A 15,757-nucleotide genomic window follows, 5' to 3' on the forward strand; every position below is an offset into this window, starting at 1 on the left:
GATGGGGGGGGAGTGAGTTTAGGAAGAGAGTTAGGAGGAAGGTTAGGAAGATGGGGGGGTTGTAGAGGTGGAGGTGGGTGAGGGTGAGAGATAGAAGATAGGGGGTTGCAGCGATGGAGGTGAGTGAGGGTGAGAGGTAGAGTGAAAGGATAGGAAGATGGGGGGTTACAGAGGAGGTGGCGAGTGAGGGGGAAGATAGAGAGATAGGTAGATAGGTAGATAGGGGTGTTACAGAGGGGGAGGCGAGTGAGGGAGAGAGACGAGACAGGAGCAGGAGGACAGGCGCGGGAAGAACCGAGAAGCAGGTAAAAGAAGAAGAGGAGCAGAAGAGGAACCGAAGATCAGAAGACAGAAGAACACAGAAGAAGGTAAAGAAGAAGAGGAGTCGAAGAACAGAAGACAGAAGAACACAGAAGAAGGTAAAGAAGAAGAGGAGCGCAGGAGACAGAGGAACACAGAAGAAGGTAAAGAAGAAGAGGAGCGCAGGAGACAGAGGAACACAGAAGAATGTAAAGAAGAAGAGGAGCGCAGAAGACAGAGGAACACAGAAGAAGGTAAAGAAGAAGAGGAGCGACGAGCAGCAGAGGGAAGAGCCAAGAAGAGGGACAGAGAAGAAGAAAGCACACGCAGGTCGTGGTGCAAAGAGAGAGAGAGAAGCACACAGAAGAAGAACACAGATGAAGACAGAAGACGGGGAGCAGGAGAGAAAGAAGAGTACAGATGAAGACTACAGAAGAAGAGCACAGAGGAAGAACAGAGAAGAAGAAAAGAGGCAGGAGAGGAGGTGAGTAGCGCGGGGCAGGGCGAGGGGCTGGGCGGTGGGGGGGGTACTTACTGTGAGTTCGCTGGGCTTGCTAGGAGGTCTCAGGAGCCTGGGCTGGTGGACCTGCAGCGGCAGGGGGAGCAACCTACCCTTGGGTCAAGGGTCGCTAGCTAGGGTGTGCCTACCGTGACACAGCACAACACTAGCGCAGTTACCTCATTTCCCCTTGTCCCTCCTCACAAGTCAGGCAGCCGCCATTTCAGGGGGGCACATGTCATGGCACATAACTGCGTCACAGCACATTTAGGCACATATATGGACTAACAACGTCACACACGGCTTTATTAACATTACTGCAGACACACTTGTGCAACACGTGGTAAAAGACCCTCTGCTTACCGTTCTCCTCCATAGGCTACAACCGCTGGGGCAGATGATGAGATGGCGGCATCCTCCGGTGTACAGAGCCCTGGTGGACCTGTCGACAATGGAGGACAGACACATTATAATCACATACAGACTTGAACATTCCACAATCCAAGTCCTGTGTGCCCAATTGGAGCCAGACCTGATGTCATCTATCTACCATCCCACAGGAATCACCCCTCTAGTGCAGGTCCTGTCAGTGCTCCATTTCCTGGCAAGTGGCTCCTTTCAAACAACAGTGGCCATGGCATCTGGGTTGTCTCAGCCAATGTTTTCTAACGTGTTGACCAGAGTGTTGTCAGCCCTGCTGAAACACATGCGCAGCTACATCGTGTTCCCCCAGGTGGAGGATTTGGCCACAGTGAAGGCTGAATTTTATGCCCTGGGACATATGCCCAACATCATTGATGCCATTGATGGTACACATGTGGCATTTGCCCACCCCCCCAGAAATGAACAAGTGTACAGAAATATAAAAAGCTACCATTCGACGACTGTGCAGATGGTGTGTTTGACGGACCAGTACATCTCCCATGTGAATGCCAAGTATCCCGGCTCTGTGCATGACGCCTACATTTTGAGGAATAGCAGTATCCCTTATGTGATGGGCCAACTCCAGAGGCACCGGGTGGGGCTAATAGGTGAGCCCAAGGTCCCCACCTAGTATGAGTAGGTGTCTGGGTATGGGGTTGTCCCTAAGGGTTAGTGTGTGTCTAACAGTTGTCCCTCGACATTTGCAGGTGACTCTGGTTACCCCAACCTCTTATGGATACTGTCCCCAGTGAGGAATGCCAGGACAAGGGCAGAGGACCGCTACAATGAGGCACATGGGTGAACTAGGCATATTATTGAGAGGACGTTTGGCCTCCTGCAGGCCAGATTCTGGTGCCTCCATCTAACAGGTGGCTCTCTATACTACTCACTGAAGAATGTGTGCCAGATAATGGTGGCATGCTGCATGTTGCACAACCTGGCATTGAGACACCAGGTGCCTTTTCTGCAGGAGGATGAGCCTGGTGATGGTCTTGTGGCAGTGGTGGAGCCTGTAGACAGTGAGGAAGAGGAGGCAGAGGAAGAAGATATTGACAACCGAATGAACATCATCATGCAGTACTTCTAGTGACACACAGGTAAGAGACTGTAACTCCTCCTCACGTTTCAGAATGCTGTAGGAATTGTACAAGGCAGCCTCTTAATCTATGTCTATGGACACTGTTCACTTCGGATTTCTATTTTTCAGATCTGGGTGCCCCATTCTGCCTTCTAATATATGTACTGCTGCCCAGCAACTATCATATATTGGTATGAGAAAATTAACATTTACATTGCTATTTGTTAGGAATGTTGTAATTATACATTTGTGAAAGATCAGACTGACTCCAGATTGGTTTGTGCTTAAAGGGTGTTTATTTAGGGGCTAATGAGTATTGGGGTATGTGCAAGGGGCTGGGGTGATGGTGGAGGAAGGTCCATAGTAGAGTCCAGTTGCTTGGTATTACAGGTGCATTGTCCAATGGGGCATAAGAAGGGGAGTAATGGCAATTCAATTTGGACAGGATGACATAGTGCGACAGAAGGGTGACAATCAGGAGAGTCTTATTTCCTGGCAGGGGTCTTTGCAATGTTCTCTGTCTTCTGCCTGGATCGCAGGGACCATTTGCGGGACGGTTCTCCATCTTCAGGGGGTGGGGTGCTGGTGACCTATTGGTCCTGTGGCGGGGCCTCCTGTCCACTAGCGCCGGCAGAAGTGGAAGGCTTTTCCTCGATTTGGATAGTGTCAGAGGCCCTTTGTTGTGCCACTGCCTCCCTCATGCTCTTGCCTATGTCAGCCAGAACCCCTGCTATGGTGACCAGGATGGTGCATATGTTGGTGAGGTCCTCCCTGATTCCCATGTATTGTCCCTCCTGCAGCCGCTGGGACACCTGAAACTTGGCCAGTACCGTGCACATGGTCTCCTGGGAATGGTGGTATTCTCCCATGATGTTGGTGAGTTCCTCGTGGAGGGTTGGTTCGCTGGGCCTGTCCTCCCCCTGTTGCACAGCAGTCCTTCCAGCTTCCCTGTTGTCCTGTGCCTCTTTCCCGTGAACCGTGTGCCCACAGACCCCAGGTCCCTGATCGTCCGGGGATAGTGGGGTTGCCTGGGGTCCCTGTAGTGGGTGACACACTGCATGGGCCCGCTGGGTGGGTTATATGCTGGTGATTCCTGAGGGGGAGGTTCTGTGGTGGTTTGGGACTGTGGCAGGGTAACCGACTGTCCAGAGGTCCCAGATGGGCAATGCTGGTCATCGTGATCTAGGTGTGCAGAGGTGCTGTCATCATTGTGGGCCTCTTCTGGGGGGGTGGCTGGATATGGCTGGCACCTCCTGCCAGGTGACATTGAGTAGGGGTCCTGTTGGGATGTAAATGCATTGTTATTGTATCTGTATGCGGCTTCTTGTGCAATAGGTGTGTTTCCCTGTATTGATGTGCTTGCACTATCGCCTTGTGTAAGTGGTGATTTTGTGGCCTGGGTGAGTCTCTCTATTGGGCATGCTTTGGTGATGAGTGTCCATGCAGGTCTGTGATGGGTGTCCATGCTTTGTTGTTGCATGCAGGGCTTGGTATTGGGATGGGTGGGTTGTGATGGTGGGGTGGATGTGAGGTGATGGAATGATGGGAGTGAGGGTACGGGTGGGGGTATGTGACAGCATGCAGGTAGGGTGGGGGAGGATAAAGTAGTAAAGATTTGTCATACCGGAGTCCAGTCCTCCTGCTACTCCTGCCAGGCCCTCAGGATGCATAATCGCCAAGACTTGCTCCTCCCATGTTGTTAGTTGTGGGGGAGGAGGTGGGGGTCCACCGCCAGTCCTCTGTAGGGCTAACTGTTGTCTTGATACCACGGAACACACCTTCCCCGCAGGTCGTTCCACCTCTTCCTGATGTCATCCCTTGTTCTTGGATGCTGTCCCACTGCGTTGACCCTGTCTACTATTATATGCCATAGCTCCATCTTCCTAGCAATGGAGGGCTGCTGCACCTGTGATCCCAATAGCTGTGCTGTTTCCTCCACCATGACCCTGAAAACCTGGGGTGTCTTTGAGGTGCCATGATGTGGTGTGAGTGATGTGTGAGGTGATGTGTGATGTGATGTGTGTGGAGTGATGGGTTGGGGTGTGTTCTTTGAGGTGCGCGGATGGATATGAGTGATGGTGTTCTGTGCCTCTGGATGATGGTGTGGTCTTTGCTTTTCTCTCTCTCTGCTTCTTCAAAATTGTTTGCTGTAAGGGGTTGTGGGTAATGTGGGTGTGTGTTTTATAGTGGTGTGAGTGTGTGGGTGTAGTGTGTGTATGTGTGTCAGGTGTGTGTATTTTGAATTGTCCAATGTGGTGTAGTTTTGTAAGTGTGTGTGTATTTTGAGCGTGGCGGTGTGTACCGCCAATGGTTTACCGCAGTTGAAAGACCACCACTTTGATTCATGGGTCGTGATACTGTGGGCGTGTTCCTGTTGGCATGACGGTGTGGGTTTTGCTATTGTCAGTTTATCACTTACCTTTGGTGTGTCGGACTCGTGTGGGTGTCTGTACAGTGGTGGATTTCTCATTGCGGGTCATAATACTCGTAGCGGATTTCCGCCACGGTCACGGTATGTTGGCGACCAGCGGCACGGCGGTAAGCAGGATTTACCACCAGGGTAATGAGGGCCAGAGTATTTCAGGCAAACAAAATATATATACGAAAACTTTGGGTCACTGTACCCCTCAGCTGGCTGAAGTGAAAGATTTGGTTCTGGTACTGCAGAATTTGGATCCAGAATTCTCCACATTTCTAGTGTTTGATTCCTATTACTACATCCAGTCCTATAATTATAATTTACTTTATTGAAACAGAATGAATTTAGAGATTCTAAAGGTAACGCTATCAAGCATAAATTGCTCTGGGGAAAGGTTGCAGTTCTTAAAGATCTTTTGCCATGGGCTCAAGTCAAATACACATTGCGTCATCAACTTGTAGGGAATTCATTGGCTGATGAAGCTGCCAAAATGGCTATTCAGACTTTTCTAGTAGCTGCAATTACTCATTCACATACGAGAATAGATGATGACATTGTAGCTAGGGTCACTACTTTGGTTAGTACTAAGAGGGTAAGGAAATGATGCCAAAGAATGCAGCACTCTTAGTCTGAGTAATGAATTTTGGGCCAGATGTAGCAAATGTTTGCGAGTCGCAAATGGCCCCAATCGCTATTTGCGACTCCGCAAAATCAGAAATGGGATGTAAAAATCCCATTTCTGACTCGCAAGAAGCGATGCGAGCCGTTACCGACTTGCAAAATTTGCGGCCCCATTTTGCGACCCGCAAATAGGAAGTCGCAATTTGCGAGTCGCAAACCATATGCAGAAGCAACTCACAAATTGCGACTAGTCGCAAAAAGCCCAGTTTGCATGTCCCATTTACCACTAACTCAGAGCAGGTGGTAACCATTACCAAAGTATAAAATGAGACCCAGAAGGCATCTGGGTTACTCAAGATGGCGGAGATATACCTGATAGGAGTGAGGAGGAGAGCCCACGCAGCCCAGCAGAGGAGGAGGAGGAGCCAGAGGCAGGAGAAGATTTACAGAACAAGGCAGACTCTTTTCCAGCAAACTGAGGAGGAAATCTATGATAAATATAGACTTAGCAGCGCAGCTATACTAGATTTAATAGATTTACTCAAACCACAGCTAGAACGCCAGACTGTGCGCGGCTGCGCCATCCCTACGCATGTGCAAGTGCTATGCTCACTACACCTCTTGGCCTTGGGGAGCTATCAGGGGGTCATTGCTGTGGCTGGTGGGGTATCCCAAAGTGCACTATCAAGGTTCCTCAGGGCATTCCTAGATGCCTTACTCACACACATGTCCCAATACATATACCTACCCAGGAATGAGGGAGAAATTAACAGCACCAAGTTGGACTTTTACCGGATTGCCAACTTTCCCCATGTCATAGGGTGTGTAGATGGGACACATATTCAAATATGCCCCCCTGCTAACCTGGAATATCTGTTCGGCAATAGAAAGTGTACCCACTCACTCAATATTCAGGTTGTTTGTGTCGCCCATTATGTCATCACTGACATTGTAGCTAAATTTCCAGGCAGTACTCATGACTCCTACATTTTTAGGCACAGTGGGATACACCAACGCCTGGAACGTGGGGAGTTTGGAGACGGATACCTCCTAGGTAGAGCTGCATACACCTTGTAGACATGCACACAGATCAATGTGCACACCAACCAGGACTTTCTAACAGTGTACTTTTTGTGCCCAACAGGTGACAGTGCATATGCACTACGGCCATGGATATTGACTCCGTACTTAACACCCAGCAATGAATGTGGGAGGCGACACAACAGTGCACATAAGAGGACCAGGAACCTGATAGAAAGAACATTTGGATTGCTGAAAGCACGGTTCAGATGCCTTCACCGAAGTGGAGGTGCCCCCCAGTATACCCCCATAACGGCATTCAAAATAGTTGTCGCATGCGATATCCTGCACAACATTGCCACCCGACGTGGGCTACCTCCCACCCCTGCAGATCCTGATTCTGAGGATGAAGAGCAAGAGCAACCACATCGCCATCATGGGGATAGGAGCATCGCAAATCAAGGCAGACTGAGACGGGAACACATTGCAACCCAATACTTTGGAAGGTACGTGCCAACTTCTACCATACTCACCAATTGACCAAACACTCCATTTGTTAAGTGGAACAAAATAATTATTTAATATGTGCAAAAACCAAACTATTTACAATGAAAAACTGTTCAGGGACTTCAAAAAGCCCACATGCCATGGGACACATTGCCATCATGTGCCCCAACATCAGGGACAGTGGTTAGTTCAGAGCCTACGGCGGCCTCTGCCAGCCTGGCTGGTACCAGGTTGCTCAGCAGTGCTCTGCCTCGTACTCCCACTCCAGAGCACCCTGGTGTCACCAGCAGAGACACTGCTGACAGTGGAGCCCTCCTCGCTGTCTTGTGGGGGTGTCCCCTGTACCCCTGGACACCTGCCGTGCCTCCATGAGGTCTATCAAATGGGTGATCCGGCCCAGGCCCCTTGCCACATCACCTGCAAAGTGACCCATTTCTACCTGGAGGCCGACTGTTCTCCTTGACAGCCCAGTAGTGTTCACTGACAGTCTGCAAATAGAGGAGGCCATCCTGCCCAGCCTTTGGAGCAGCTGGCGGTCCCTGCTGCACGCACCCTCACTCTGTGTAAGCAGGCCAGCCACCAGTTCACGCATTGACAGGGCTAGGTCGACAGTGTTGTTGACAATTACCTCCAGTTGTGCATGAACATGCTGCATGCTGTTTTCATTGTTCTTTAAGAAGCGATGCAGAACCCCACTAATCCGCCCTAACATTTGATTCTGCAGGCGCTGACCACGTAGCAGTTGTGCCTCTGTCGGTGTGGTGGAGGGAAGCCCTGACTCTGCCTGCAGCCCTGCTCTCCTCATCCTGCGTCGCCTGCGCAGCGGTGGAGGCCCTGTGATGTTTGTAGTGGCACTCCTGGTTGTTGCTGGTGCAGGCTCCGACGACACCACTGTTGCAGCAGGTGTTGCCATGGAGGGGATGGTGTTGGTGGTGCAGGTGGGAGTGGTGGCTGCTCCTGTTGTCTCCTCATGGGGCTGGCTGACCAGTGACACCTGGCTGCTGTGGCTGGTGGTGGTGTCTTGTGGGAGACCTGTGGGACATGGGGAAAACACTGTCAGTGTCTACTATCTGTTGCACACTTCCTAATAAAAATTTGCCTATTAACTGCCTACTTGACTACATTGCCCATAATGCATCATGCTGGTATATGGTACTCAGAAATGGAGCTATCTTGGTTGTGCATGCCCCTGTGTACATGGTGGGTGGGGGTATGGCATTGATGGGGGTACAGGCATATCACATGGTACTCACCGGTTGATGGTCCAGGCTCAGAGGTGTCCAGTTCTCCAAATCCAGTCACAGCCTCCGGCTCCAGGGTCTCCTCCACCCTTTCCTCCAGGGGTGTGGGTGGTGGTATGGAAGATGGTCATCCTCCTGTGCCTCTCATCTCCCGGAGCCTTTCTGCCACCCTCTCCTTGGTCCGGGAGCGGAGGTCGTACCACCTCTTCTTTATTTCATCCACACTCCTGTGGCTGACCCCCAGGGAGTTTACTTTCTCCTGAATTTCCTGCCAAATTCTTTTTTTGGTAGAGTCTGGCACATTGAGGGCTGCCTTCCCAAAAAGCTCATCATGGTGCTCACAGCACTCCTCTGTGAGCACCTCCAGCTCCTTCTCTGCAAACTTCAGCTTTCTCTTTCTGGGAGTGTCAGCCATGGTTGCTGTTGCTCTGTTAGCTGTGCTGCAGTTAAAAAGGGTGTGGTCCTCCCTCCTCCCAGGTGTATTTGTAAACTTCCTGGCTGTGATGTCATCATCATGTGCCAGGAAGTGTTTTCCAGAGTGTTCTGGAGTGGTTTCTGGAGTGTTCTACAGCACCTGCATTAAATTTCAGCACAGTCGCAATTTGCGACACACACTCGCAAATTGCGAGTTCGTTTTTTGCGCGGTCGCAAACAGCGACCTCGCAAACAGCGGACTCGCTATCTGTTGTGCGACTCCGGGTGCGAGTCGCAATTTGTCCCCGCAAATTCTACCTGCATTCCACTTAGCGACACGCAAATTGCGAGTCGCACATGCTCGCAAATTGCGAGTCGCTAATTTTGTTGTACCTACATCTGGCCCTTAATAAGGCCAAACTAAAGGCACACAAATATATAAACATAAGCATATAACTCAAATATTTAAATATATATAAAAAATGGGACGCACTCCGTCGCAGAAAAATTATGTTTATTGCTTCATAAATAGTCTACGCATTTTAACCTTGCTAGTCTTGTTAACGACTGTTTGTCCATTGTTTCTGTTCCCAATTTATAGATTTCAGAAACACAAAAGCATTCTGGATGATGTAGTTCACAAAAATGTAAACTAAATTATTCAATGCCAAACTTAATCCATTTGAAAGACTTATTACATTTTTAGTTTTGTGCTAATGACCACATATTAATTAATAGCCACAGTTAGCCCTAAGTGCGAGTATGAAATAATTCACAATATAAGTCTACTCTAAGTGGGTTTTAATTCTCCTATTTATGCATATAGTGCTTTGTTTACACACATCAATATTTTTATTATTTGTGGTAGTTTGATAAATTTGTTACATATTGCAATCCCAAATCTCTTTCCATCATAATAAACCAATATTTTTTGCTCTACTGGGTTGTTAATTTTACTATTTCAAACATGTACATAAAGTTTCCCATCAAAATTCAAGGTTTTTGGTTCTTAACTTCATTATGTACCTAGACTCCTTTCGTCTAAGTCTCTTCACTCTAGTCCACCTCTAGGTGATTTTGGTACTGTGCCCACTCCAAAATATCGTAGGATTCTCCATGTGGGCCCAGTGTGTACCTTGTTTATATGTTGTGCTACTGCATATGTAGTGTCATTGTTCTCAACTGCTCTGAAGTGTTCTGAAATTCTCTTTTTCTACAGACAGATAGTGCTTACAACATACCTCAGTCCACATTTACACTCAAGTATATATATACCACTTCAGTGGTTTCACAGTTGATTTTTTGATTAATCCACACCTCAACCCCATCCGCATCCAGGAAGGACCTCACATTTCTACCAATAACACAAGCCTTATTATAAGAATACTTCCTGAACTTTGAATAATCTGTCTAAAATATATTTGGGTGGTCTGACCTCCTGTAAAATCATTTTTGGCGTTCAAGTGTATGTTCCAGATCTTGATAACTCTGGCACAGTGGCGGAAGATGCTGTTCAAGGTACTTGAACTATGACTTTGCCACTGCTTGCTAACTGCAAACAGAAATTACAAGTTTCAATTGATTTGAAAATTACATCATATGACCAGTTCTCCAAAGTAGGCCACAAGTGTATCTGGGTAGTTTTGTATCTCCTTTTCCTATCTTGCAAGAGATTCCTCTACATGCGTTAAGTAGACTTAGGGCCAGATGTTCTAAAGAAGCATTTTGCGAGTTGCAAATAGCGAGTCTTAGCGACTCGCTATTTGCAACTCGCAAAATGTCATGCAGAACGGTGTCTCAGACACCGTCTGCGAGTCGGTATGGGATTGCAATGACCCACCTCATTAATATTAATGAGGTGGGTCGCAAATTGCGGCCCCATACCGACTATGGGCACTCGCAAACATGGAGGCCTGCTGTAGTCAGCAGACCTCCGTGTTCGTGACTGCTTTAAATAAAGCAGTTTTTTTTTTTTTAAGTGTAGCCCGTTTTCCTTAAAGGAAAACAAGCTGCACTTAAAAAAAAAAACGAAACCTTTAGTTTCGGTATTTTTTCAGGGCAGGGAGTGGTCCCTTGGACCACTCCCTGCCCTGAAAAAATGTTTTTGGGTCCAGTCACAAACTGGAAGGGGTCCCATGGGGACCCCTTCCAATTTGCGAGTGGGTTACCATCCACTTGAAGTGGATGGTAACTGCAACACCATTTGCGACCGCATATGCGGTCGCAAATGGTATTGCATACCACTAGGAATCGCAAATAGGAAGGGAACACCCCTTCCTATTTGCGATTCTGAAATGCATTTTGCGAGTCGGTCCGACTCGCAGAATGCATTTCTGCATAGGAAAATGCGATTTGCAACTCGCAAACGCCAGTTTTTGCCGTTTGCGAGTTGCAAATCCTTTCCTACATCTGGCCCTAATTCTTTTACTCCCTAGGCAGGGTCTTCTGAGGCTGAACTTGCACTCATGTCTATTATCACCGGCAATCCAGGATATATATTTGTGATGTGAGTTTAGCATTTTCCATGACTGTCCCTAACAATTAAATTGTTCATTGTCAACCACCTTTGGAGGTACCAACCTGCCTCATGTTATTTTGTAGATATCGATGGTTTTCTTCATGTACTTCCTTGCATGGTGTGCTTCTGCTGTTGCTTTGGTTGAAAAAGACTAATTTGATTCCTCCATGGTCCCGCCTATGGACTTCTCTTTCACTGCTCTTTCTCTGCATCTCGATTGCATTTGTTACAATTTCCTTTCTGTAATTGAATGGGTACCATCTTCCAGACTTCTCTTCTCCGGAACTGGTAGCTATGGTACCTTATTTATTTATTTGACAAGTTTTATATAGCTCAAACACAACCCTTAAGGGCATCAGAGCGCTCTACAAAAGCAAACAAATCATACTAAAACAGGAAACGTGAGTTATATATGAAAGCAATAAATCAAACATAAAAAGATGACAATGCAATCAAGATAAACAACAAAACTACAGGGTCATCTGACTAGCTGCCTGGTCAGTTCCAGCACCAACTGTTTTCACAGGGAGATGCCCAGCTGAAAAAACTAAAAGCAGCTATTGATGGTATCTGTTCCATGAAGGCATTTTTACTTCTTGAAGGAGGTAGTCAAGGAGTAGGATCTGACTTCTAAAGGCGGTTTATTCCATATTCTACGGGGTAGACAGGAGAAGGAGCGGTTGTAAGTTTTCTTTTTGTTGAAAGTCTGTGGTTTCAGCAATAGGGAGATAGCACTTCATAAGAAACAACAACCACCAGAAAGTTTGAGTTTATTGGCTACATAGATAGGTGTGTTATGGTGAAGAGCCTTGTGAGTCATGCAGGCTATCTTCAGCTGGATCCTTGCTTCAAACAGTAGCCATTTTAAAAGTTTTAGGTCAGGTGTAATGTAGTCGGATCTTCTTGATCCCGTAATGAGCCTGGCAGCTGAGTTTAAAGTGTCCATCAGTGGTGCCAATCTTGCTTTAGGTAGACCTTTGAGAGTAGCACTTCCATAACCAAGTCTGAACATGACTAGGGATTGAACTAACAACTGGAACTCAACAGGTGGAAAGAAGGGTTTGATTTTCCTAAGAGTGCTCAGAAGGTAGTTAGCTCCCTTAGTAGTAGACTTGATATGATCTTGCATATCCAGGTGCTTATCCAATGTTATACCCAGTGATCCAGTAGCGTCAATGGCGTGAGGCACAAACTTGGAAGCTGTCATTTGTTTGAGCCATTCTTCTATGGGGGTAGAGTGATTGAGAGGGGCGAAACAAGAGGAATTCCATTTTAGTGGGTTGAGCAACAAGTGATTGCGGGTAAACCAATATTGGGTTTTCAGTAAAGTGGAATTAACCCCTTGGGTGCCTCGGACGAGGTGGTCTCGTCCTCGGCACCGGTTGCCGGTTGCTATGAGAAAGGTTTTTCCTCTCCTTTCATGTCTCTCTGAGCATTTCTGATGCCCGATCGCAATGCAATCGGACAGCAGAAATGCAACTAGACACCAGGGAACCTTTCTTTTGTTTGTTATATGAAATAAGGGGAGCGGCCCTGTGGGCAAGGGCCGCTCTTCGAGGGCAAATTATTTCTAGTCCATTTCTTCCCCCCCCCCCGGGGGCAGATCGGCCTAAAATTATTAGGCCGATCTGCCCCCGGGGGGGGGGGGCAGAAATCCACTAGACACCAGGGATCATTTTATTTATTGTTTATTTTTTTTTATGTTTGGGGAGCGACCCCTTGGGCAAGGGCCGCTCCCGGTGGGGACAAATTATTATTAGGCCATTTCTGCCCCCACTGGGGGCAGATCGGCCTTGCGATCTGCCCCCAGGGGAGGCAGAAACCACTAGACACCAGGTATTTTTTTGTTTTGTTGTACTTGCGCATAAGGGGAGTGGCCCCTTGGGCAAGGGCCACTCCCCAGGGGGGCAAATGACTTTTAGGCCATTTCTGCCCCCCCAGGGGCAGTTCGGCCCTGCTATATGCCCCCGGGGGGGGCAGAAACCACTAGACACCAGGGATTTTCTTTTTTTTTTGTACTTGCACATAAGGGGAGTGGCCCCTTGGGCAAAGGCCGCTCCCCAGGGGGGCAAATCATTCTTAGCCCATTTCAGCCCCCCCGGGGCAGATCAGCCTAAAATTATTAGGCCGATCTGCCCCTGGGTGGGAGAAAACCACCTAGACACCAGGGATAATTTCTTTTGGTTTATTTTTATTTTTTTATGTTTGGGGAGCGACCCCTTGGGCATGGGTCGCTCCCGGGGGGAAGATCGGCCCATTTTTGTTAGACCAATCTGCAAAGGGGGCAGAAACCTCTAGACAACATGGATTGGTGTGTATGTATGTGCGTGTTTTGTTTTGGGGGGCTCCCCATGGGGGCACATTACTGTTGGCCATAACTACCCCCCTTAATAAGAAGTTGGGGGTATCGTCATACCCCCACCCCAAATAAATGGGGCCAACGTTGTTCTGCCCACCAGTGGGCAGATTGGGCAATTACCCCCGATCCACATCCCGGGGGGACAGAAAGTCTACTGGATGCAAGGAAATAAAATCAATAAAAGAAAATAGTGGGGTGGTGGCTACCAACCAGTATGGGCCTGGTTATGCCCCCACCCGAGCTGAAGGGGCTAACAGTCATTCAGCTCTCCCCCACACACTAAAACATCTTATCCCATGGCAAGCAAGAGGACATTTGATTATTTTTGTTTTTTGTTTTACATTGGGCCATGAGAGCTTGGTAACTCTCAAAATCGTCCCACTTGGAATGGTGAGGGCTGCACTTTTTTTTACTTTGGGAAGCTGCCATGTAGAAAAATCCACAAGACCTAGACACATCTGAAAACTAAACATCTAGTTGATTCCAGGGTCGTGTGCTTCAAATGCACCCCACACCATTTCCTTACCCACAATGCCCTGCAAACCTGCAACATTGCTTGAAAGCACACATTTTTCCCACAGTTTTGTGACGGAACCTTCCGGAATCTGCAAGAATCCACAACATTCCTATCGCCCAGCATTGTCTCATCTATACTGATAAAATGTCTGCTGCACTTGTCAGCCTAAAAATTCTTTTTTTCAAACTGCCCTTTTGGACCCACTTTGGTTCCCCCTCAATTTCGACATGTTTTTGGCTCTTCCCTGTCACAAACACTTGGCCCACCCGCACATGTGAGGTACCATTTGTATCGGGAGGCTTGGAGGAACACTGCGTAGAAGGAAATTTGTGGCTCCTCTCAGATTCCAGAACTTTCTGTCACAGAAAAGTGAGGAAAAAGTGTTTTTTAGCCAAACTTTGAGGATTGCAAAGGATTCTGGGTAAAAAAACCTGGTGAGAGCCCCACAAGACACACCATCTTCGATTCCCCTAGGTCTCTAGTTTTAAAAAATGCACAGGTTTGGTAGGTTTCCCTAGGTGGCGACTGAGCTAGCGGCCAAAATCCACAGGTAGGCTCTTTGCAAAAAACACCTCTGTTTTCTTTGAGAAAATGTGATGTGTCCACTTTGTGTTTTGGGGCATTTCCTGTCGCAGGCACTAGGCCTACCCACACAAGTGAGGTACCATTTTTATAGGGGGACTTGGGGAAATGATGGGTGGAAGGAAATTTGTGGCTCCTCTCAGATTCCAGAACTTTCTATCACCGAAATGTGAGTAAAAAGTGTTTTTTTTAGCCACATTTTAAGTTTTGCAAAGGATTCTGGGTAAAAGAACCTGGTGAGAGCCCCACAAGTCACCCCGTCTTAGATTCCCCTAGGTTTCTAGTTTTAAAAAATGCACAGGTTTGGTAGGTTTCCCTAGGTGGCGGCCGAGCTAGAGGCCAAAATCCACAGGTAGGTACTTTGCAAAAAAAAACTCTGTTTTCTTTGAGAAAATGTCATATGTCCACTTTGTGTTTTCCTGTCACAGGCACTAGGTCTACCCACACAAGTGAGGTACCATTTTATCGGGCGACTTGGTGGAACATAGAATAGCAAAACAAGTGTTATTGCCCCTTGTCTTTCTCTACATTTATTCCTTCCAAATACAAAAGAGTGTGTAAAAAGACATCTCTTTGAGAAATGCCCTGTAATTCACATGCTAGTATGGGCACCCCAGAATTCAGAGATGTGCAAATAGCCACTGCTGGTCAACACCTTATCTTGTGCTCATTTTGGAAGTACAAAGGTTTTCTTAATACCTATTTTTGACTCTTTATATTTCAGCTAATTAATTGCTGTATACCCAGTATAGAATGAAAACCCACTGCAAGGTGCAGCTCGTTCATTGGCTCTGGGTACCTAGGGTTCTTGATGAACCTACCAGTCCTATCTATCCCCGCAACCAGAAGAGTCCAGCACACGTAACGGTATATTGCTTTAAAAAATCTGACATTGCAGGAAAAAGTTAAACATTGAGAAAATTGCTGTTTTTTCACCTCAATTTCAATATTTTTTCATTTCAGTTGTTATTTTCTGTAGGAAACCCTTGTATGATCTACACAATTTACCCATTGCTGAATTCAGAATTTTGTCTACTTTTCCGAATTGTTTAGGTTTCTGGGATCCAGCACTGGTTTCACACCCATTTCTGTCACTGACTAGAAGGAGGCTGAAAGCACAAAAAATCGTAAAAATGGGGTATGTCCCAGTAAAATGCCAAAATTGTGTTGAAAAATTGGGTTTTCTGATTCAAGTCGGCCTGTTTCTCAAAGCTGGGATGCTGGTGATTTTAGCACTTCAAACCCTTTGTTGATGCCAA

The sequence above is a fragment of the Pleurodeles waltl genome, chromosome 4_2 (assembly GCF_031143425.1).
Source record: "Pleurodeles waltl isolate 20211129_DDA chromosome 4_2, aPleWal1.hap1.20221129, whole genome shotgun sequence".
NCBI lineage: Eukaryota > Metazoa > Chordata > Amphibia > Caudata > Salamandridae > Pleurodeles > Pleurodeles waltl.